Consider the following 24,711-nt stretch of genomic DNA (forward strand, 5'->3'; position numbering starts at 1 on the left):
CCAGTTATCTGCCGTTCCAAGTAATGCTTGTGGTCGATACTTCAGGGGTTGACAAAAAAAAGTGAGCGTTCGCTGTTGTAACTAAAGTTATTTAGGCAGTTCAGGCGTCAGGATCGGCAGGACTCGAGAGACGTGGCTTTGTGCCCTGTTCTCTGAACTTCTCAGAATGTCCATGGAACCTTACGAAAGTCCTTCCAGAATGCCACCAGATTCTGTACTTAATATACAATTCGGCCCGTACCGCAAAGAAAACACCACACTTCACCATTACGAAGATCAACTGTTTGACGCTGTTTATTCTGAGAATTATACACGACCCATTAGTACACTCTGTGGTAAAAATTCGTGATTACTGAATGTTGGAAACCGCTGCCGTGCGGTGCTGATGGTTACTTAACACCCCCCCCCCCCCCCCCCCCGTGATTGTGTGAGTGTAAAAACAGCTTTTTATTAGTAGTTGATAATACTCAGTATCGTCTTTGGCGATGTATTGTGGATTTCCCTTTATGCCGAATGGAATACGATTTGTAAAATGAAATTTCCTGCGTGGATTATGGTCCGCTGAGTTGTAAATTGTTTGACCATACAGAGTACACTCTATCATGTAGCGTGGTTCAATAAAGGTGGCTTGTATCGGAATCTGGCGCAGTCTTCAATGGAAATCAATAAAATGTTCGTTTTGTTTTAACACTTCTCTTATGATTTGATTTTGTTTCCGATGTGTTTCACTCTCTGCCTTATTTGCATTCATTAAGCGGATCCTCCGAGCTTTACTTTGTTACTCTAATTGCGTCAGCTTCTACGTAGCTGCAGTTGTTACGTTGTTATGTCCAAAATAGTTTTAGGAAGACGTTTAAAGTCCTTATCCACTTATTTAAATTTTCCGACTTACGATGTCATACAGAACATACCATTTAAAACGCAAACCAACAGCAATCACGTAAAAATAAAAATTAAATCCACCTCCGTGTAATGGACTCTCTCATCATTCCCGATGACGCTGTCAATCCCGTCCTGGTTGCTACAGGTTCGTTGATGCGTAGCTTCGAAAATTTGATTATGTAGAGGGAGTGATGTCCGGTGACCGCGGTGGTCAATTCTGCGGACCACAACGACCAATCCATCGGTCAGGGATCTGGTCATGGAGGTACTCCGTCACACCAGAAGTGTAAAGTACAATTGTTTTTGTGTTTTGCGTCATCTTGAATTTTAAATACGAGGGTCGCTCATTAAGTAATGCCCCACATTTTTTTTCTCAGCCAATAATGAAGATAGAAAAGTGCACTTTTACATGCTTGAGATTTGATGTTTCCCGCGTTCGTGTACGGAGTTTCAAATGATTCCAACCGAAGGCGGAGCTGTAGTGAACTGTTAAAATGGCGTCTGTGAACGACTCTCGTTACAAGCAACGAGCTGTAATTGAATTCTTTGTTGCTGAAAAAGAAACTGTGGTGAACATTCATAAACGTTTGTGTGCTGTGTATGGAAGCTGTGCAGTCGATAGGAGCACCGTTGGTAGCTGGGCTAAGAGAGTTAAAGCTTCAGGAAGTGAAGAAACCGAGCTCCGTGATCTGCCGCGCTCTGGACGTCCTGCCACAGCCACCACTCCAGACATGTTGAACCGCGCGGATGCCATTATTCGTGAGGATCGGCGCATCACAACTCGACAATTGGCCCAACAGCTTTCAGTCAGCAATGGAAGTGTAATTGCAATTATCCGGGCTCTTGCATATTCGAAGGTGTGCGCAAGATGGGTTCCACGAAGTCTCACAGCAGACCACAGGATTCAAAGGAAAACGATTTCTTCTGAATTGTTGGAGCGTTTTGATGCTGAGGGAGAGATCTTTCTGTCCCGGATCATTACAGGTGACGAAACCTGGATACACCACTTTGAGCCGGAGACAAAAAGGCAGTCAATGGAGTGGCATCATCCTCAATCACCGAGAAAGAAGAAATTCAAGTCAACTCCCTCCGCCGGAAAAGTCATGATGACTGTCTTTTGGGACAGTGATGGGGTCATTCTTGTGGATGTGATGCCAAGAGGTGCGACCATCAATTCAGACGCGTACATTATGACCCTGGAAACCCTCAAGAAGCGTTTCCGACGAGTTCGGCCTCACAAGCATCCAGCAGAAATTTTGCTCCTGCATGACAATGCACGCCCTCACACAAGTCCGAGAAGCCGGGAAGAAATCACCAAATTTGGTTGAACGGTGCTGCCCCATCCACCCTCCGACTCCATCTCTTTGGGCCACTTAAAGATGCTATCCGCGGAACAAGATTTGAAGATGACGAGAGCGTGATTCAAGCAGTGAGGACATGGCTACGTGCACAGGACAAGAGCTGGTACCGGCAAGGCATGCACGCACTTGTTCCACGCTGGCGTAAAACCGTACAAGTTGATGGGGACTATGTGGAAAAATAGTATGTGTAAAGGAAACATTGATTTATATTGTCACTAAATTTCAGCCATCTTGAATAAATATGTTCTGAGGAAAAAAATGTGGGGCATTACTTAATGAGCGACCCTCGTATTAATAGCTTCCTAACAGTTGAGAATCGGAGCCACGTTCATTGACATTTGTGACTGGGAATGACCTCGGAAATGTTGACAGAGCGTCACCGGACACCCGATTTATGGATTATAAAATCCACATGGAGTATCCTAGCAACAGCCGGGCGACAGGGCGAAAACTGGGGATGGGGGTTGCGGGTGGGAGGGGGGGCCGATATTAATTGTACTTATCACGCATCAGGAAAGCAACAGTTCCCCATTTTGAACGTTTGTTGTGTTGTGTCGTCGCCAGGGTTACGCGCGATACAGATTGTGAGTTTGAACAGGATAAATGGTTTTGAAGTTCCTCGGCGCAGTGGCAGGAGAGGCCGGCAGTTGAACTCGTCACCGTTTTGAGCCTCTGAGCCCGTAATTGTTTGAGCGAGGATTAGAAGTCGCAGGTCATCGTCCTCCTTGGCAGCTTCAGTGTTTAGATTGTAATCTTCTGTGTTCGTGTTCGTTTATACAACGACTTTGAGACGGATATAATACCCACTGTGGATCGCATCACAATCATCGACAAGCACTCGCGTATTTGTCCCCCTTCGATTTCTTTTTCCCCAATTTGGAACTCATTTTGAAACATTTAATCCTTTTGTTATTTGGAAAATCTCATCGAAATGGGACACGGTCGATCACTGAACACATCTATACTTGTAAAAGACGAAACGTCAAACAAGCATCAAGCGACATTCGAACCACTTATCACAATGTTCATGATAATATCAGTGGCACGCAACGTAGTGTCCGAGTGGTTTTTACTCAGTCCCTCCAGTCATATGCTGGGATAGCATATTTTTAGGGCCATGACCGCATCCTTTCTAAGCCGATGTTTGTCGGTGATACTAACATTCGACACTGTACGAGGTGCGATCGGAAAGTTTACAGACTGTGTCAATAGAGGGCGAACCGGATGTAGTACGAGCTTCTGCCTTTAGGGGGTGCGACCTACATTCATAGTGAATCAGTGTGCCAGCCGGCATCATCGAATTAGCATTTGTTTCTTAGTTACGGGCGTTTTGGTAGTGCATTACACCGACCCTCCTGCGATTTCGGAATGGCGTGTGCATCAAATTTTGCCAAAGACTCGCCAAAACGGCTACGGAAACCTATGAAATGCTAAAGCAAGCATTTGGGGAGTCCGCAATGGGTCGTGCACAAACTTTTGTGTGGCATTCACGTTTAAAAAATGGCCGACAAGCTACAAACGAGGGACAGTTTGCAACAGAGTTCCAGAAACTCAATAAATGTGCCAGGCAGTTAAGAAAAACCATTCCCCCTCACATTTTCGCGATGTGGTTCATACAAATATGTGCTATTATGAACGATATGACGAGTTTGCTCCACGGAGTTGGACTAATTATGGGTTAGGCCACCGCCATTACTACAGTTAACTGAACCACGAAGGGCAATTCCGATCCCGGAATTGCCGACGGGAAGCAACGAGAAATAATGTGCGTGTTTCCATCTAGCGTCCAAAGAAATGACCTAACCCCAGCGCACACAAATATTATGTAAGCCCTCTCCTGTAACTTGGCTTATCTTCACGTGTAAACTGCACGCCAGATAAAATTCAAAACCTAAAGAAATAAACTACGTTCTGCTGCATATCAATGCTTCCTGTTTCTCGCTTATCATCCTCAAGGTCTCAATAAAGTAGTTAAAATGGTTACCACCAGATCTCAGCATTTATTTTGGCGACTGCAGTGTTATTTCTTGTTAGTGTATTTTCCTCTAACCTGACAGCATCATACATTTTGGATCCATGAATTTCTCAAGATCCACGATCTGACAGTGTAGTGTCCCGATTAAATAACGTCACGGGCCGAAATATACCCCTGTGCCCCCGTAGAATACCCTCCTTGGTCGATGATTTACCCGTGATCAAATAGTGGTCAACGCTTTATCCCCGGGAAAGGACCCCGGTACCCATTGTAGAGGAGGCTGGGTGGGTGCCAGAGCCGGTCTGGACGCAGAGGCTAGAGGAAAAATAGTCTGTCCCCTTCGGGGATCGAACCCCAGTCACCAGCCCTTAGCTAGTCATTATACTGACAGCTATTTCTGGCGTAGATTGATCTTGATCGGTGGCGAGCTTTTGTGAACACGATAATGAACCTTGGAGCTTCGTAAAAGACTACATTTCTTGACTACCCGAGCTACTGGTAACTGCAGTCTGGCACTGTGAAAGTGGTAATGAGGGTTTTGTCGCGGCGTTGGGGGATCTGAGGCACTTTGCTCCTCGCTTCGCCAAGATAATGAACCCAGAGTACAATTAGTGGAACTTAATCACGTTTCTTCAGCAGGAGGCAGTGTCTTATAGCTAATGTAGTCGGTCGAAGTGTTAGAAAGTTGGTCGCCGCCAGTCGAGTCTGGCGAAATAAGACATGACATAATTTTGAAATGCGACCAGACAAGACATGGTGACACTTAAATTAACCTTTATTCTTACCGTCTGATTCAACTCTGCATACAACACGAAAGAATAAAAAGAATCCAAAGGTCTTGAGACTCTCATACCTGTTTTGTAAGTAACTCCGTGATTGTATTGTTTTAAAAGTTCAAGCCTCGAACAGATCATAAAATAAACGGCAACGCCAAGTTCAGAAAAGCCGGTCGTCAGATTTTATCCCGATCCATTACAGTTCATTCCACAGTCGCATCCACTTCCGTAAGATTCATTTTAATGTCTCTCCGATTTGTTTCCAGGCCACCCTCTTCATGTCTTCCCCTGCGCTTCGACAAAAACGTTTCTGAATGTCTCTTATCCCGTGCTACGTGTCCTGTCCATCACATACTCCTTTATCAGGCGAAATTACAAATTAGTGCCCGTTCTTGTCCCTTTTAAGGAAATAGAAAGGGAGGCAGAGTGAAAAGTAGGTCGACTTCTTGGAGAGACTTTTATAGGAGTCGTGATTTCCTAGGAAATGAAGATACGGGCGTAAAAAAACAATAAAATATATTGAATAAATATTTTCTTGGATATTATCCATCGTCTAGTGAATATAAAACGTAAAAACGACGTTTCGGAGATGGGACTCTATCTCCGTCTTCAGGTTCCTACTCAGCTGGGCCCACTAGATAGAGCTAATCCCTATCTATTATCCATCGTCTAGTAAATATAAAACGTAAAACGACGTTTCGGAGATGGGGCTCTATCTCCGTCTTCAGGTTCCTACTCAGTTGGGCCCACTAGATAGAGCTAATCCCTATCTATTATCCATCGTCTAGTAAATATAAAACGTAAAAACGACGTTTCGGAGATGGGACTCTTATCTCCGTCTTCAGGTTCCTACACAGTTGGGCCCACTAGATAGAGCTAATCCCTATCTCCGAAACGTCGTTTTTTACGTTTTATATTTACTAGACGATGGATAATATCCAAGGAAATTTTTATTCAATTGACTCTTCACCATCGTCAAGAAGTTTTAGATTAAATAAAATATAGTTTTATTGTCCTCTCTCTCCTGACAAGGAATTTGAACGTGCGCCCTCAGGTACGAAAGGGTTAACCGTGGTCACGCTGCAAGTAAGCGTGCGTCTTCGAGGTGGTCTCTTCCGACGCTGGCGCCCGTGGTGTTGCGTGACGCTCCGTTCTCAGTTGAGGTGTTTTCAAATCCCTGACGAGAAGTGCCGGCCCGTACCTGCTGATGACCGTTGCCAGCCCGGGCTGCGAATAGCTTGAGTAGCTACAACAAGTATCAAGCACTGTAATGTACATTTTATTATACAGGGTGATTTCAAAATATGTACGCAGTTTTTGACATTGAATCGAGATATAATTAAGTATGTCTTATCTGTATCTTGCGACGTCACAGTTTAATGGTTTAATATTCGGGAGGTCCTGGGTTCTGGTGCACGCCGAGAAACATACTACCGTTATTCGTGGTTTTATTCAGTCTTACGACACACTGTCATCACATTTTGTACTTTCTATCTTCGAAATCATCTCTTCCCGTCAGGTTTTCAAACCAAAATGTACGCATTGCTCATTTTCCCTTCTATTTCATGTTGTTTATTTGATCATTGGATGAAGAGTGTGAATTATTAACTTCGTTGTTAAACATTAAATACACGTGTAGTGTGTACCTCTAATCTTACGTTACCGTCAGATTCTCGATTTGTGCTTAGGTTTTTGTCTGCTTTATTGAAAGATGGAATTTTTTTGGGGGCCAGCTGAGTAATTATCAGCTTTTTAGTTAGGTTCTGTGTACAATAAAGTATATTTACCAGACTTCGCTGTTGAACACCCTGCCCTCTGCCGGCAGGATGTGTAAATCCCAGTTTCCTTGCGTTTGCATAAATGACTCATGTGTTCCTCCATTAGAAATCTGGACTAAGCCTTTTACGCGTCTGCGTGGGAGTGCATGACGTACTTCGTGAATACGATGACGTCTTGTTATTCCTCACACATTAGCTGTAAATTCGTGTAATTATAATCTTCATTTATTGTTAAAAGAACGGAGGTAGCCTTGGTAGAACACGAGCGGGTAAAAGACAGGAATTTCTGTGTTCTGGGCAGGGACACATGAGCGAGCAGAAGTGAAGTAACTGGAAGCATCGATAGGTCGCAGACAAAGATCTTGCAATTAATTATGCGTCGTAAAACAGAGTCCGAAGGGCGATAAATTCATTCGCAATATTTCGTCACCCAAAAAAAAATGTAATAAGCGGGTTTCCGTTGAATCTAACGGGAAATTGAACTGTAATAAAAGACATAAGTCTCGCAGAAGCTATTTTATATTATTCATAATATTTGTTTAATTCTTGTCCGTCTAATCACAATTTAAAATTTGAAATATTTAAAATGCCATATGATGTTCTCTATCGAAACATTCGATTTACGAATCTGGAAGAAAACATCATTTGAAATCTGATAAACATCTGACTAAAAGTTGCATTTAAGAAATTATATTTAAGTTTATATAATTTTAATTTTATACACCTGAAGATGGTTCTTTTAGAACTGAAACATGTCGTGAGAAAAAATGTTGTTCTAGTGTAAATCGAATGTTTCGATAGAGAACATCATATGGTATTTTAAATATTTTAAATTTTAAATTTTAAATTGTGATTAGACGGACAAGAATTAAACAAATATATATTTATCACACTATGACGCAATTTTATCATCTCATTATTCATAATAACTTTTTTGCGTGAATGAGGCCGCGAAAATAACATTATATTGACATGGAGTTATTTAGAGGGTTACGAAATGACCGCTGAACGGGACATGCCACTCGGCCGACAAAATCTAAAAAAAATATTCCTGTCAAGTTGAAGTAGAATTACGCGGGCCTCGTCAGTGACTTGAGAACTTCGCACGTCCTTTATTGGCATGCACTGCTGTACCCTTGTTTCAATTCTTTTTTTTTTTTGGTCATCATATGCCTCATTGCCCTGACGATGGAGGCAGCTTGGAAACTCTGAAACGTCGGTGGACTTCTACCAACCCAGAAGACAGCCATCTTCTTCTCATTAAGGCTTTGACCGGGATGTTCTTTGGTTAAATCTTATGTGGTACCGCCTGATTCGACTTCTAATGGTTAAGTGAAGTGTTTTCTTCGCGGTACGGTCTGGATTCGTAAATATTATGAAGACGAGCTTCGACTTCAAAGGGTTAACCAGCTGATTTTCGTAATGGTGAGGTGTAGTGTTTTCTTCGCGGTACGGACTGAATTCATAAATAATATTCAGACGATCTTCGGCTTCAAAGGGTTAATGTTTATGCAGGTGGTACATACGCTTAGCACTGGCGATTTGAAGAGCTGATGGTTGGTTGCAAAGTCAGCCATTTTAAATATGAAACCCTTTCGTCTGATATTTCTGCAGTAGGCATTGCGGCGCTGTAGGTGCGGCCCAGAAACGGAACCAACGTCACCTTGACACACTGATCCTAAATTAGGAGATACCAGTGTCATGTGGCGAAATAAATAATTCATTTTGCGCTCCTTCGGGTTCAACTTCCGTTCCCTGGTGCTCTGTCGCTTGTCCCTTTCTGGCCATTTCTCCTGTGACGACCGAGGACTGCCTCTCCGGACTGTACTAAGTGTGCATCTGTTTTTTTTTAATATTATCTTTTAAGACACTTTCAGTAGCTCATTGTGATTATTAAATTCCTAATGAACTGGAAGGTTGTGGAAGTATGGCGATCATAGCGTGATTCAAGATATTGGCTATGTTATTTGTTGGAGGAGCTGAGGAAAATCATAAAAGAAACTCGGGATAGCTAGTCTCCGTACCGACATTTGTTACCTAGGGACCTCCGGAATACGAATAGCAGTATTAAACATTTGGCCGCGACGGAATACGTTTGATCTTGCGAAAAGTGAAAATTAATTAAGGGAAACGAATTATTTATCCTAATATAACTTTCTTGAAGAAAAACGGTGTTCCGTTGTCGATGAATCTCTTTTGATATCGCCTGTGTTTTGTTCCTGTCTTTCTTAACTCGAGTGACTTAATTGCCGTTCTAAACCACGGTTGATCCATATCCATGTCCGGCCTGTTTTGTGTGGATGTACACGCTCGAGTAAAACTGTACTCCAACGGTGGATCCACGCGGATCTGTTACGAACTGACTGGAGGCAATGTAGCCACTTTGCGATGTTTGTCGACGTGCTGGCTGGTCTGAAGAATGCTGTTTGGTCACGGAATCCAACTGGTGGTCTCCCAGGTGCCAGCTTGTCTGGTCTCTCGGCTTAACCACCGCGGGCGCTTTGCAGCAGTTTGAAGGCCTCTACCGTCATCATCCCGTCTTGTTCCAGCCGGAGTTGAATGAGATGAAGAAGCGACCATCTTGGCATAACCAACTGCAACAGTGACATACGGAGGGAACACACATTTTGTCTCTGATGGTCATTTATGGCTTTGTACTTTATCAAAAACTCGTCATGGAGTACAAAGGCTTGTCGTCATATTCATTCAGCAAATGTGTTGTTCGATTCCCTGCAAGGCCAACTTGGAGTTCTCATCTCACCCTTTCGTTGCCATGTCTTCTGGGACGTAAAACATTGACTGACTTCTGTGAACATGAGATTGGCTTGATATGTAGCACGCACAGGAACTATGAGCTCATGCAAAATGTGTTGGCTACTCTGAAAAAGATCTACTGTACGCTGTCTGTTCTGCAGAACGAGTTTCAGCCAATACGAGCTCGTATTTCTGCTGACAAAGTCAGCATGTGAGTGTTTTAAACCGGTGGTTCCCATAGTCCCTTCTCCCATACAAAGAGTTTTGGCGAATCACCTAGTGATTTTTTTTTTTTGCGTGTAGATTCAACAGTTTGAACGCGCTGTTCTGGATGCTAAAGATGAGAATAAAGCAGTTGATACTGCACTCCAAAGCATAATTTTTATGTCCGAATTCTCGCATTTTTGTAATCCCAGTTCCGCGGACCACACGTTGCTGACCTCTGTTCTACGCGACCCTTCGTTCTATATCTGGCACATACTCGAGGGATCCCGTGGGGTGTCCATTGGTGCTGACGCTGTTGGGTTCGCAAGCATTCTGTTGCCACACAGTTTATTACTACAATTGGTCGTATTGTCCAGCTGATGTACGCGAGTCCCAACTGATTATCGGCCCGCTGATAACTGCATGAGTCACTGGTGTTTTCACTTCCTCATTCCGACACTCAGTGGACGGAATAAGTGATCACTTTCCACGGCGAAGTTGCTGGCAGTCCCACAATGCAGCGCGTCGTCCCCCGTTCATGCGCCCTGACCAAAATTATCTTTCGTTTTGAAGGTTGCTGTCTTCTGGGTTGTTGCGCCGTGTAGTCTGGTAGAAGTTTCCGAGGTCCTTGCTGCCTCCATCATCAGTACGAGGCAGCAGGGACCTCTGAAACGTCGGTAAACTTTATCACCCATCAAATCACCAAATCCCACGCAAAAACGGCAAACCCTAGGAACCTCGAACATCACCAGCGCCATTCGGAAAAGATATTCACGCTAAAGTACTAGAATTGTTCCTTTTTGTGAGATCTGTCTCTCGAGGCCTTGTAATGAATCCTAGCAAATACCTCAAGCGATTCATGATTTCCGAGGCTGATACTGGATTGTAACATACAGGAGGGCCTAAATTATGATACATGAGGAAAGCAAAGTGTATCGCAGGTTCCAACATAGAACAGAGGCTATCATGTATCATGATTATTGATAGTCAATCAACGAAAGACCGCCACGGTGGTCTAGGCAACACGGAGTTTTCCTCCGTGGCATCCCAACAATTACTCCATTCACACACAGAAGAAGGCAGTGGCAAACCACTTCTGGATCATCTGCCAAGAACGTATATGAACAGGTCCCAGTCCGAGAAAAGGATGGAAGGATCCTGTTCATATGGACCTGTCGTCAGACAGAACACTAAATAAATAATAAGATGAGGCGGTCTAGCGGTTAGAACGCTGGCCTTGTAATCCTGGAGTCTCGGGTTCGATTCCCGGCGGTGCCCGAATTTATAACTTGTGTTGGGCAAGGCCGTGGTCTAGGCAATACGGAGTTTTCCTCCGTGGCACCCCAACAATTACTCCATTCACACACAGAAGAAGGCAATGGCAAACCACTTCTGGATCATCTGCCAAGAACGTATATGAACAGGTCCCAGTCCGAGAAAAGGATGGAAGGATCCTGTTCATATGGACCTGTCGTCAGACAGAACACTAAATAGATAATCAACGAAACGCGAAGGGAAGCAGTGGCCTATTTAAGAGATGCAGATGTTTGCCTTGAGGAACTGAGTAAAATCACGAGAATCCCCCTGAAAAATTTGTCTCCTATCGAGATTCGAACCGCGGACGTCCGAATATGAAGCAGTCTTTAGCAGGTATTTCGCGTTTCACTTATTCTGATATTGTTAAACAATCCTGTTTCATGTGTTTATGTTGTATAAGGTTGAACGGCCATCATAAGCGCGATTTGTATTATTTTGCTCCAAGCATGTGTGAGACTTGTGCCATTCTTGTCCCCATTTATCGGCTTGAAGGTCATTCTCGGCCCACCTCACTTCATGATCAGACTACCTGGCCATGTAGTCGTCCATCTTGATCTCACTGAATGATCTAGATGACGTAATGAGCGAAAATTTTCTTCTCGGTCCGTGATCATTTCAAGTTTTTATGGTCCATTCAAGCCCTTGGAAAAAAAAGGATGTTCCCTATCACATTCCTTAAGAGTCACTAGTCCCTTAACTATATTTCGACTCCACACGGTGTTTGGGATCTTCAGGGCAAGTATTATTGTACATTTTTTTTTTAAAAAAAATTAAATATTACGCAGATAACAATTAAGGATACATGAACGCTTCGATATGTGTAATTTTCTCAGTAATTCCGATGCTGTCTGAGATTTGAAGTTCTCGCGGCTGTGAAAATGTCAAATTATGGTCTTCTGGGTTGTGAAATCGTGTGGATAACCACAATTCGCAACTCTATTACTTCATGTATTTTATTCCAGATCGTACCTAATTTCTTACTTTTGAGTCTCTGTCACTGTTTCCCCCTCATAATACGACGCAGGAGCTCGGAACCTCCCCCCCCCCCCCACACACACACACGCAGCACCGGTACCAGAGATCGCATATTCAGCTTCTAATTTATTCTGTGGATCTCTAAAGAGAGCTCAACGCATTTCCCCTTCAAGGCATCGACGTCCTTTGACTCAGCCCACCGCGAACGTATCTGAGAAGAGCGAGCAGTTCTGTTTGCTTTGAACAGAAGCTCGCCCTAATAAAGGGCAGAGTTGTTTCACCATGACAACGGACGTCATTGTGTGAAAGAACAAATGAATGTCGGCTCTAACGAGACAGGGTATCCCCTGGGTAGAATGATTGATGTCAGAGTCCCTAATTGGATACTTCGAGTTCAAGGTCATCCCTGTTGCTTAAATGGGACGCCGTCCACTTGAACCATGACTTTCTGGCTTGTTGTAGTGTTTATTGTCAGTTTGTGTTAAAGGAAATTAGGCAGTGCCATTTTCAAATTGGTTTTTATAAGCTGACACAGCAAACAGACCTCGTGAGAAACAGGCGACTGCTTTAATCTCATGGACAAGACCCGGGTTTGATGGCTGATCAATCCACCTACAACTTCTTATGAAAAAAAAAGACGCAATAAGGTCTTCGACCCTCTGGATGCGACGTCCACCACACAAATTGAATGACTGGATGAGAAAGGTAGCTAAGGTGACACTTCCTGGAGGTACGCGGTTCGAATATCTTCCAGGGAAGTACCCACCCTGATACTTTACGAACGTGTGGATCAGAATGCTGGGATAGTATCTTTGAGCAAGGCAGTGCAGCATCCTACCCCGTCCTTGCCCCTCGGTTCGCTATTACACTCATTCGCCTTTTTTCACAGGTCGCAAAGTCTCGACTACCCTTATATAGTATGTGCCAAAAGTACCTCTCCGATTTTTGTCTCTGAAGTCATTACGAAACCGAAAATTCGAATTCGAGTGGGCCTGGGTTATAATCTCTGTTCGTTCTTCAGTCCTGATTGAGGTTTTACGTGGTATTTTTCTTTTTCATTCAGTAGAAGTCAGTGTTAGTGCCTTAAATCGGCCACGATCTGCCCCTTTCACATTCTTTGCAAATTTATTATTCACTAATTCATCATATCGTTCGACGCTTTGTTCATTGGAACACTTCTCCTGATTCTGACCTTTTATTTCTCGCGTGTCAACATGTGTTGATATGAAAATGGGACCTCTGTCGAATTTTTAGAATTCAGAATAAAATAGGATGACTTCGCGGAATATAAAATGTCAAAGGGTGAACAGTGTATTCAAGGCTGTTACTAGGCAACCGGAAAAAAAATTGCGATCTCAAATATGCATCGCTGCATCCTTGGTGTATTTAAAATCGGGAAATGTTTTATGAACCAAGGATGTTTATGTGCTCGTTAGATCATCGTATCTTGCATCTGTGTGCCACATTAACCCCGAAAGGCGAACGGATTCTGCATTCGCCTCGTTCTGATAAGACACTGTTTTTACATGGGTCAAAGCCACCTTTAACTACTGTAAATTTTCCCTTCGGCTTTATTTACTGATCCTTGGGTTATTTAAAGAAGTTTGTTCAACTAAATAATTTATGCAGCGTTTAATTTTAGGATGTTTATTCATATGTGCTAGTTTGCGACGAAAGCAGTCATTTTATTCAAATGTAGGCGCTTTATTTATTTATTTTTCCTTTTCATGTTTTTCTCGTATTTAGTAACTAACATTTATTCGTTACTTATCCTTTTCTACTTCTGTTTTGCTTTACGATGATGTTTTCATATTCTTTCGTGTATTTATGTTGGCAAAATTAGTCTCACCCTTTCAAAGGCTGGTGGTAATTATGTGTACCACCTGCACCGACAGCCAGCAATTTTTCGTTTTGCCCTCAGTGTCTATGTGTCGCTTTCATACGATTCTAAGTTTAAACCGCGATTATTTCCTTAAACAGCGTTAACGAGTTGATCTTTTTAATGGTGAAGTGTTGTGTTTTTTTTCGCGGTACGGACTGGATTCTTAAATATAATTCAGACGAACCTCGGGTTTTAAAGGGGTAAAAATTTGAAGTGACTCTCTAAACAGTACAGTCAGCCCTAATTATAAAGCAACCAAAAAGCATTTGAATCTCAGTTCAGTATGGCGAGTTCACCTTCAGTCTTCTGATGAATATAAAAACGTCTGCCACACGGTAAACCGTACGTTTCGCAAAACATTAACACCGGACAGCTAATTACAGAGTAAAGTGGAGCTTGGTTTACAGCTTGTATGGGCTGCGTCAGAGGGTATATATAGAGCCAGAGGCTGGCTGAACAAATAAACCGGTTTTAGAGATCATGTTCACATTTTTCTGTTCTCCATTGATTAGCCATTAGGCCTCCATTGCTCCATCTGTGTTTCTAACAAAAGATTTATCCCACTGTACCCTTTCGGATTATTTATTATTATTTAGTGTTCTGTCTGACGACAGGTCCATATGAACAGGATCCTTCCATCCTTTTCTCTTCTCGGACTGGGACCTGTTCATATACGTTCTTGGCAGATGATCCAGAAGTGGTTTGCCATTGCCTTCTTCTGTGTGTGAATGGAGTAATTGTTGGGATGCCACGGAGGAAAACTCCGTGTTGCCTAGACCACGGCCTTGCCCAACACAAGTTATAAATTCGGGCACCGCCGGAAAACGAACCCGAGACCCCAGGATTACAAGGCCAGCGTTCTAATCGCTAGACCACCGTGGCGGTCCCTTTCGGATACCTGACATGAATGTAGTTTCTTTCATGATAGAAACCTTAGTTTTGTGTCTGAATGTTATCGTAAGTAAACATTTAAACTTGTTCTTCGTAAAATCCCACTGATGAAGGTTAGCTACGTTTATAGGTTCATTATTTATTTCTTATCTGAAGAGAAGTCAGAGACAAAGAGAATTATGAATGTTTAACATTGTTTACAGTTTGTTGAATTTAAATATAACGGACATGGAAGGTGAAAAATATTAATCAAAAATGATAACGTAATTTTGAAAATTGTTAATGGATGAAGGTAAGACTTGTCTTGTGTAATCTGTCATAAATTGCCCCCACGTTTCAGATGTGCGTACCTGCATTTGACTGGGTGTCTGCCCCCCCCCCCCTTTATCATTGTCCTATGATGCAAGAATTAGAGCGGGTCACGATTGTCAGCTGGTTTCTTCGTGGCAGTGGGAATCATTATCAGTTGTAAACACATGTTATTTAAGGCTTTTACTGGTAATAAAGATAATACCACGTGATATAAATATGTTTTCATGTGTGAGTTGGTTGTCCAAAGTGTTCGCTGGGCCGCGCGTTTCGGTCAAGGACACAACCCTGCTTTTGCGAGGAAAGGTAGTCAGAAAGTTCCCCGGAGTTTCAGAAGAATCCGTCACTGGGTTCCTGCCCTGAAACAAAAAGTTGTCAGTGGAACCACGGTTCCGGAGAATTTGACGTAAATACGTCTATACGGAAAGGAAGTTTATATATTGGCTTTATTCTAAATAGTTCCTTTATACATGCTTTGCAATTGAGATAAGTTTGATTAAGACTTTGCTTATTAATGGGTCTGTGGTAGCTGAATGTAACATTTCGTAAGAATGTCGAAAAGCTGGTAGACAAGTGGGGCTGGAAGTAAATTCAGAAAAAACTAAGTACGTGTTAGTATCTCGTCATCAGAAGACAGGCGGGCAAAATTATCTTAGGGTGGCTAATAAATCCTTTGAAAGGGTTACAAAGTTCAAATATTTGGGAACAACAATAACAAATCAAAATGACACTCATGAGGAAGTTAGGAGGAGATTAAATTCCGGAAATGCTTGCTACTTCTCAGTCCAAAATATTTTGTCTTCCCGTCTGATTTCTAAGAACCTGAAAATTAAAGTATACAAAACAGTAATCTTGCCTGTTGTTTTGTATGGGTGCGAAACATGGTCTCTCACTCAGAGGGAGGAACACAGATTGCAGGTGTTTGAGAATCGGGTGTTGAGGAGGATATTTGGGCCTAAGAGGGAAGACGATGGGGCGTGGAGAAAACTGCACAATGACGAGCTTAAAAATCTGTACTCCTCCCCCAGTATTATGAGGGTGATTAAGTCGAGAAGAGTGAGATGGGCGGGACATGTAGCGCGCATGGATGGGACAAGAGGTGTGCAACGGGTACTGATTGGGAAACCTGAAGGGAAGAGACCGCTGGGGAGACCTAGACATAGATGGGAGGATAATCTCAGGCGGGATCTATGGGAGATAGGAGTTGAAGGAGACTGGATTTTGTTGGCCCAGGACAGGGTCCGGTGGAGGGCTTTGGTTAATTCGGTGATGAACCTTCGGGTTCGGTAAGCCATCTAGTTAGTTAGTTAGTCGAAAACGAAATTGTCCCACGTCCGGAGTCGAAGAGTTTGAGCCAAACAGACCTGCGTCTGCGCAGAACACATCCACTGTTGTCGCATCTCATCGCGCTGCTGTCAACCTAACCTAATGGTCCCCTGAAAATCCCTTCGTTTCAGTGCTTCGCCCACGTGTCGACACTGCTCCGAAGAAGTGAACTTTGATGTTTACAGTCCGTTTTGCATCGTTGCCAGCTTCGGTGCAACGCAGAGGAAGTTGACTTGGCGATTATAATACGTAGACACATTATGTTAACTGTACGGAGGCTGGGATACAGACGAATTGTGTGAAAATTTGGCCGTCCTCTGTAGACAACAGAATACAGGTTCACTTTCTAGCCTCTCCTCTGTCCAGCTTTTTGATGAGATTATTACGAGTTTGGACAGCCTTGCCATTGTCCATAACAATTATTAAGCCGTCCCACGTAAATTACGGCATGAAGTGGTGGGAGGCGTGAAGGAATAAAAATATTGCGTGATTCAGTATCACGTGACCGCTTAACCGTTCGGGTTCAATCTATCGGTGGCCATGTCAACCAAGTCACGTGGTTAGCACGCGTCACGTAGAGGAACAGAGCGCGTGGTGCCCGCTTATTGAAAGCGCAAACATTGGGATAAGTTTAACAATGTTCATTAGCCGATAATTATAATAAACACCTGGGATCGTCAGCTTTTAAGCCTGTTGGTGTGTGTGTGTGTGTGCAGAGGAGAGAGAGAGAGAGAGGACGTTTCACTGTGATATTCAACACTTGAAATTCATTGCCAGTTTGTTTTTGCATATTCTTCACGTTACAGCGACAGCGAAAAATACCATATGGGCCTTGGGATGTCCGCAGTCGCTTTTTACACGACAGTGATCTGACATCATATTAGCGCAAAAACGACCTACGTGAGACGACTTGCCTTGAAGAATGTCAATGCAGAAAGTACGCCTTTCAAGTCTTTTTTTGAACCACAGAATGTTTCAGTCTAGACCAGGGGTTCTCACACTTCTTCGCTGGCGTACCACTAATTCTAATTTAACACATAAAACGTACCACCAACCAAATGTATTTTTTATTATTTATTTAGTGTTCTGTCTGACGACAGGTCCATATGAACAGGATCCTTCCGTCCTTTTCTCGGACTGGGACCTGTTCATATACGTTCTTGGCAGATGATCCAGAAGTGGTTTGCCATTGCCTTCTTCTGTGTGTGAATGGAGTAATTGTTGGGATGCCACGGAGGAAAACTCCGTGTTGCCTAGACCACGGCCTTGCCCAACACAAGTTATAAATTCGGGCACCGCCGGCAATCGAACCCGAGACCCTCCAGGATTACAAGGCCAGCGTTCTAACCGCTAGACCACCGTAGCACAGTCAACCAAATGTGTTCAAGGAAAATTTATTTATATTAATATTATTGATTTTTTTTTTTGCATAGTTCGAGTATCACCACTGGTACTCGTACCATAGGTTGAGAAACGCTGGTCTAGACTATTGTTGGTGAGATATAACATGCGAAGCAACGAATCCCATCTCCTGACTTAAGTTTATTTTGCTGCTGATGTTATTGGCCAAGCAATTATTTGTTATTCTCCCGCCCAAGCGCTGTGCGACGCCCGGCTCCTTGTTAACACCTTGGCGAGAACCATCCATCAGTTAGCGTCGTACGTAAACAGATTACACTCGTCGTGTTTTTCAACACAGCGACCGAAACTTTGCAACGACCATCTCTGTACACAAGTCAGCTAAATTCCTTTTTTTGGAGGACTTGTAACTATCGCATTGGCCTGATTACAAAATGTCCTTCGATATGTGTTGAAAGCTATTTAGACATTACAGTTGCCATCTTCAGGGTGAGTATGTAATGGTTGGACGTTTTTAGAAGATGTACATACAGAAGACATCCAGTAGGTGGCGCGGAAAAGCAGACCGGAAGTCTGTTGTCACATACCGAGGACATCGGGACGTGTTTAGAATCGGGAGGTTCAGTGGGTATTTTTGAGACGCGTCTAATAACCGGATATAAACTAACAAATCTAAAAGTTCTTGACGATGGTGATGAGTCATTTGAATACAAATTTTCTTGGATATTATCCATCGTCTAGTAAATAAAATATAAAACGACGTTTCGGATATGGGGCTCTATCTCCGTCTTCAGGTTCCTACTCAGTTGGGCCCACTAGATAGAGCTAATCCCTATCTATTATCCATCGTCTAGTAAATAAAATATAAAACGTAAAACGACGTTTCGGAGATGGGGCTCTATCTCCGTCTTCAGGTTCCTACACAATTGGGCCCACTAGATAGAGCTAATCCCTATCTCCGGACAAAGTAAAAGAGTGAAAGTCCCAGAATACATGAACATCACCACATCTCACCCATCTCCGAAACGTCGTTTTACGTTTTATATTTTATTTACTAGACGATGGATAATATCGAAGAAAATTTGTATTCAAATAAACTAACAACCTAAATGTAAGCACTTACATGCCCTACGTACCACATGAAATTGTTAATAGCGTAGTATGGCCCGTCAAAGTTGACGGGAATGAACCTTTGTTCTTGTTTTAACATTAATAACAATTTGTTACAGCGTCATCTTTGCAAATCGCGTTGAAAGAACAACATGTATGATAACTATATAATAATTCATTCACCGTCCATACACAAACTTAAAATGTTGTTAAAATTTACTTAAAATTACATAAAATTACAACATTTTTTATAATTAGATCTTGATACATTTCACATTATATTGATTAAACACAAACATGACGCAGTTAAGATATTAAAAAAAAAATGTATGATAACATTCCTATATAATTTAGCCAGAATTTAAATGCGAAGACATCAGTCCTGCAAAACGCAGACTACACCAGACCCACCACAGTCGCCACTGTCAGAACTTCATTTCAGTTCTTCCGCATCGCACGAGCGGCGCTGACCAATAGTCGAGTGTGACAGAGATTGGCTACTATTTTGGAGTAGATAGATACCAGCATGGTTCGGTTATCGCAAACACGTTTGTGAAAACGGGAAGGAAAAGTTGATTTAATGTAGGCTGTACTCGTAGCGCCCTTTAGACGACTGGAAGCGTGTACGAACGCCTGTTTGTTGCAGTAGGCGACGTTTTAGAATGTGTGTCTTCAAAGGAACGTTTATTTGTTGCAGATAATGTTGGCACCTCAACTACCGGAGCGTTTGAGAGTAAATCCTCTGTTTCTTGGAACCCAACACGTCTCCTGAGGTAGGTTATCCAATTGACACTTGTTATGTATCGTACAAGATATAAATTTCCTATCAAGGATATCTAGATAAGGGAAAGCGTCTTCTGGGATGTTACGCCGTGTAGTATGGTAGAAACTTACCGACGTTTCAGAGGTGCTTACGGTCTCCATTTCCCCTGAATCCGTATGATTTAGGTTTAAACAGCTCGCCATTTGTATTTATAATAAGATATATTCATATAAATACGTGTCCTTTTTAATATTGTTGTGGATATGTGTGTAATATATATATATATATATATAGACCGTATATCCTGCTTCGTATTCGACAAGTCCTGGGTTCTAATCTCGGTCCAGAGACCGGCTATCCTGACAGCTTTTCGTGGTTTTCCTCATTCCCACCAGGAAAATTCTGGGATAGTACTTTAAATCAGAACAGGGTCCTTCTATATCCTTAAGAATTTATTATTTAAATATCCTGCTGTTTATCATTATGTAGTCTGGGCTGATGAGAATGCTTTAATTGTTTGTGCCGGTGTTCGACGGAATATTTTGGAGACGAATTTAGTTCTGCGAACAAGAAACCTTAAGTGTGTAAAGGTCGACATAACAACTTTTTAGTCATCATTCTCTGTATGTTATTCTGTCAGCATTGTCTAAACAAGCTCACCCACATGCCTGAAATAATAAACATACAGAATTAGCGTGTCTTAATTATTTAGACGTACAGGAGCACATGGTTTTCGTCTTTCTTGGGAAAGATAGCCATTTCATGCGTCTGGAATGACACTTTACAACCCAGTGGTATTACCTTCTTTTACAAAAAGTAATTCTGAATTCTGCCCACAGAATGTATTCGTGGATTTCGTATGACTCACAGAAGAAACATCGATTATTTCCTTAAACTGCGTTAACCAGTCGATCTTTGTAATGGTGAAGAGTTGTGTTTTCTTCGCGGTACGGACTGAATTCTTTAATTTTATTTAGACGAGCTTAGGCTTCAAGGGTTAACCAGTTGATCTTTGTAATGGTCAAGTGAAGTGTTTTCTTCGCGGTACGGACTCATTTCCTAACTATTACTAAGACGCACTGCACTTCGTTCGGCCATCTCGACACAGGTTTTCCTTGGTTTTCCTTTGTCTTCAAGCAAATGCTGAGATGGTTCCCAAGTTCCAAGTCGCCACTGCAAGCTTCTCATGCAGCCCTCCCGATTTAAATTAATCAAAATTTACCACCCCTTAACGCCGTCAAAATTTACCCCCCTCCCCTCAGTATGAACTTCTAAATTATGTATTAAACTTCCAAATTAATTGCTTCAGCTTTCGCTAATACAAAATTTCAAAATTCCGTCTTTTATGCCAATCATCACACTAACGCCTTCACTCTTACTTTATCCTTAACAGAAGGACGAGCGGGCTTGCCTGGGGACCTTCTAGCTATAAGATGCTCTTTCTCCCCCCTCAGATATCGAAGTGGCTCTCACTTCTCCCCCCACCAATTTCCTCTCTCTCTCTCTCTCTCTCTCTGCACTTCGTTCGTCTGGTTCAACCCTCTCCGTATTCGACAGGTGTGGTTCAAAATTCGCTGCATTACCTCACCATCACGTGTTCATTTTATAGCCCGAAAGCAAGAATTGCAAAGCAAACGTAGAAGAATTTGACCCGCGAAAGAAATTCCGCAATCTCTCGCGAGTTGTCAGCTGCCTGTGTACGTTAGAAAGTGTTCGTCATTGACGTCATAAGAACTCCTGGCGTTGCTAGTAATTTGTCATTGCCCTTGTTGATACCTGGAACGTACAAGAGATGATATTTAGATGTAAATATCGTGTCGACCTGGTTAACGCCTCTGCCTGTCTTCCGTCAATTCAAATAGGATGTCTGGATCAGTAAATTCGTGTCCAAAAGCCTGGACAGGATTCAAGGCGACGGTGGCCGTGGACAAGATTGAACACACGTGTCCTGCCTGCTCGTGCCGTCAATGTTATCAGATGAAGTCAGTGCCATCTTGATCACTTGCACTTTCGAGTTCCGTCCTTGTGCCCGCTTGTAACCGGAATGTCGGTGTTTGTTCGAAAAACGTAACATGAACAGGATTCACTGACAGGCTAGGCTAGGCTAGGCGAGTGTGTGAGATTGAGGTTCTCACGGCTGTGAGGACTATGATTTTGTTGTTCTGGGTTTATTCTCCGTCTTTAGCCCTGAAGATGGAGGCAATATGTTTATCCGAAACGTTTATATCTACATTAATCCTCTGCTCAGTTGAGTTATCAGCCCCCCCCCCCCCCCAAGCCTTATGTTTCGAAGGTCTTGTGCTCGAGTTTCGACCTGGATACCTGAAGCTTTGTGTTTTCGCGATTTTCCTCCATTTTCTCCGGGATAGTAGGCTGTAACTTGGTGGCCACAACACACCCTTTCCAGTTCGTCCTTCAAGCTGAACCTAATTGGTTGTAGAAGCATCGTTAAATAACTCAGCATGAATCAACAGATTTCAGCACGTGCGCCTTTGATACCTGAGGACTATTTCTTGGCGGATACGTACGTGTTTTCTAGCACGGCTGAGCGTTGTCCTTCATTATCACTGGTTATCATTGCAGCATGCTTTGTTTGCTGCGAGACCTTTGGATGCTTTTGCGTTCGTGTGGGGAGGAATCTGAGACGCTTGTAACTTCTTTGCTTCCGGCTGAAATATTGGATGGTCATTTGACTCGCCGGGCATCGTTCCATTTACCATCCTCAGTGAGACACGAACATTTTTCTTCCTCGGATACCCTAATACCAGATTCCCCTTTGTTTTCACGTTGCCTAATCCATTGCCAGAACAGTAACTTCACATGGGTCAGGACAGTGTCTTTCAAAATTCTTGCCTCTTCGGTGTTCAGGATGATCATTTGACCATATTTCTAGCCTTTGCAGAGAAAGGCCATATCGATGACCCAGGGTTTCGAGACGAACTGAGATTCTTATGACACTCTCATCTTTTTTTTGAATTACGTAGCGTCCGAAATGTCTTTATAAAAATGGTACTTGTGGGTTATCGGGACACATCGCTTTAAAAGTTAGGTTAGGTTAATGTGTGTGGATAAATGACATATACTTGAAAGTTATTATATTTTATTTCAATAAATGACAATTAACCTAACCTTTATTTATTTATTGTTCTGTCTGAAGACAGGTCCATATGAACAGGATCCTTCCATCCTTTTCTCGGACTGGGACCTGTTCATATACGTTCTTGGCAGATGATCCAGAAGTGGTTTGCCATTGCCTTCTTCTGTGTGTGAATGGAGTAATTGTTGGTATGCCCCCGGAGGAAAACTCCGTGTTGCCTAGACCACGGCCTTGCCCAACACAAGTTATAAATTCGGGCACCGCCGGGAATCGAACCCGAGACCCCAGGATTACAAGGCCAGCGTTCTAACCGCTAGACCACCTCATCTTATTATTATTTAGTGTTCTGTCTGAAGACAGGTCCATATGAACAGGATCCTTCCATCCTTTTCTCGGACTGGGACCTGTTCATATACGTTCTTGGCAGATGATCCAGAAGTGGTTTGCCATTGCCTTCTTCTGTGTGTGAATGGAGTAATTGTTGGTATGCCCCCGGAGGAAAACTCCGTGTTGCCTAGACCACGGCCTTGCCCAACACAAGTTATAAATTCGGGCACCGCCGGGAATCGAACCGATAACCCACATGTACCATAAAAATGTTTGTTAGCTCATAGAAATATTTAATGGTCAGATTGGACATTCAACTGTGAAAACCTTGTCCCTTCCGGGGGGAAAAAAATTCGTGTCCTTGACTGAATAATTACTTCCGGAAAAGATGATTCTGCTGTTTCACCGCAGTGGTGACTGAAGTCGGGTAATCTAATTACGTGCATTACGTGGCCGTAGAAATACATCAATGGTTGCATCACGTTTCTTGGTGTTGAATGGGAATCCCGTCTGATGTTGAATGTATGATGAAGCCTACGCTCATGCCCAAGGAACCACCACGCCATGAGGACGTGGTGAGTGTAAGTGCAAGTATCCTTAACATCTGTATGAGTGATTAGCTTATCGCCCCCGGCCGCTTTAGTCCCGAGGGAAAACCACCGGTATCCATTGGATTAAGACGCTGTGTCGTCCTGGATGTGGCGAAGATAGAAATTCTGTCTTCCTGTGTGTAGCCATTAAGTGACTGTACCGACTGAGCTCGCAAGGCTAAAGATTAATTTCTAATTGTATTCTCGTTTGGATGCGAGCATCATTGGAATTGTTTCCCTACACAGCACGTCATCATGCTGACTTATCCCCGGTTAGGCAATCTTTTATCGTCTACCTGAAGATTAATGGCGCAGTGTGTGGTAGCCTCCGAGCTCCTCGTGAATGATTCTGGCCCCCTTGTCGTCGTCAGTTCCAGACAATTCATAACCGCACAGAAGAGCAAAGGAGCAATCTGCCTACCTGTCTCGTTCTGTACCTCTCCACATGTTCTATTAATAGCCAGGTCCGGTTTTGGAGGCCAACAATCTTGTGAAGCCGCCCCCTTCGCCCCGCAAGTCTTCTCAAGTGGTAAGCCCACCGTCGTGGTCCGGTGTTCCTGCCTTTCTGAGGAGCATGTGGTCACAAGTCTAGCAGGAGCTCGCCTTTGTTTGTTGACGGCTTTTTCATGTGCTTCAGTTACTTAGTATCGAATATACGAGCTTGTTTTTTCATGCTTTATTTATTTATCGACGTTTTTTCATCTGCTTAGATTATTTAACATCAAAAGGTTTGCTGTGACCGTGGACGATGAAGTGGAACGAAGTGTTAACTACCACCGTGGAACTCATTAATCGCCCACCTTATTCTCCAAATAGTCGCCTTATTAATACCTGGTGAGCAGCGCAAATTATAGCCTCCTGCCACTCCGTGCATCTTCGGGCTAAATATTTTCCTACGCACCTTGGTCACATTAAGTCTTTGTTATTTCCTCAACGTGGGAAACCAAGTTCTACACCCTAACAGAACAAACTGTAAAATTACACCTTTTTATATATTTTTTTTTAATGGGACGAAGTGTTAATGGCCTATTTCAA

At 43.0% G+C, this 24,711-nt stretch overlaps 1 protein-coding gene across 7 annotated transcripts in view; it reads left to right on the forward strand.

Moving 5' to 3' along the window:
• LOC110838351 (receptor-type guanylate cyclase Gyc76C) overlaps nucleotides 1-24,711 on the forward strand; it is a 95,364-nt gene that overhangs the window by 10,420 nt on the left and 60,233 nt on the right. Inside the window, exon 2 of one of the 7 annotated variants that reach the window (XM_022081462.2) lies at nucleotides 19,597-19,672. The exons of 4 other annotated variants lie outside the window; for them this stretch is intronic. The gene's annotated coding sequence lies outside the window, so the exon portion shown is untranslated. Of the gene's footprint in view, nucleotides 1-19,595; nucleotides 19,673-24,711 lie in introns of those variants that run through there. 2 more of the 7 variants (XM_087352969.1, XM_087352968.1) reach the window with 2 other exon arrangements.

The sequence above is a fragment of the Zootermopsis nevadensis genome, unplaced genomic scaffold, assembly GCF_977971745.1.
Source record: "Zootermopsis nevadensis isolate Lab colony 2312 unplaced genomic scaffold, Znev_1.0 Znev_ptg000021l, whole genome shotgun sequence".
In the NCBI taxonomy this organism is placed as follows: Eukaryota; Metazoa; Arthropoda; class Insecta; order Blattodea; family Termopsidae; genus Zootermopsis; species Zootermopsis nevadensis.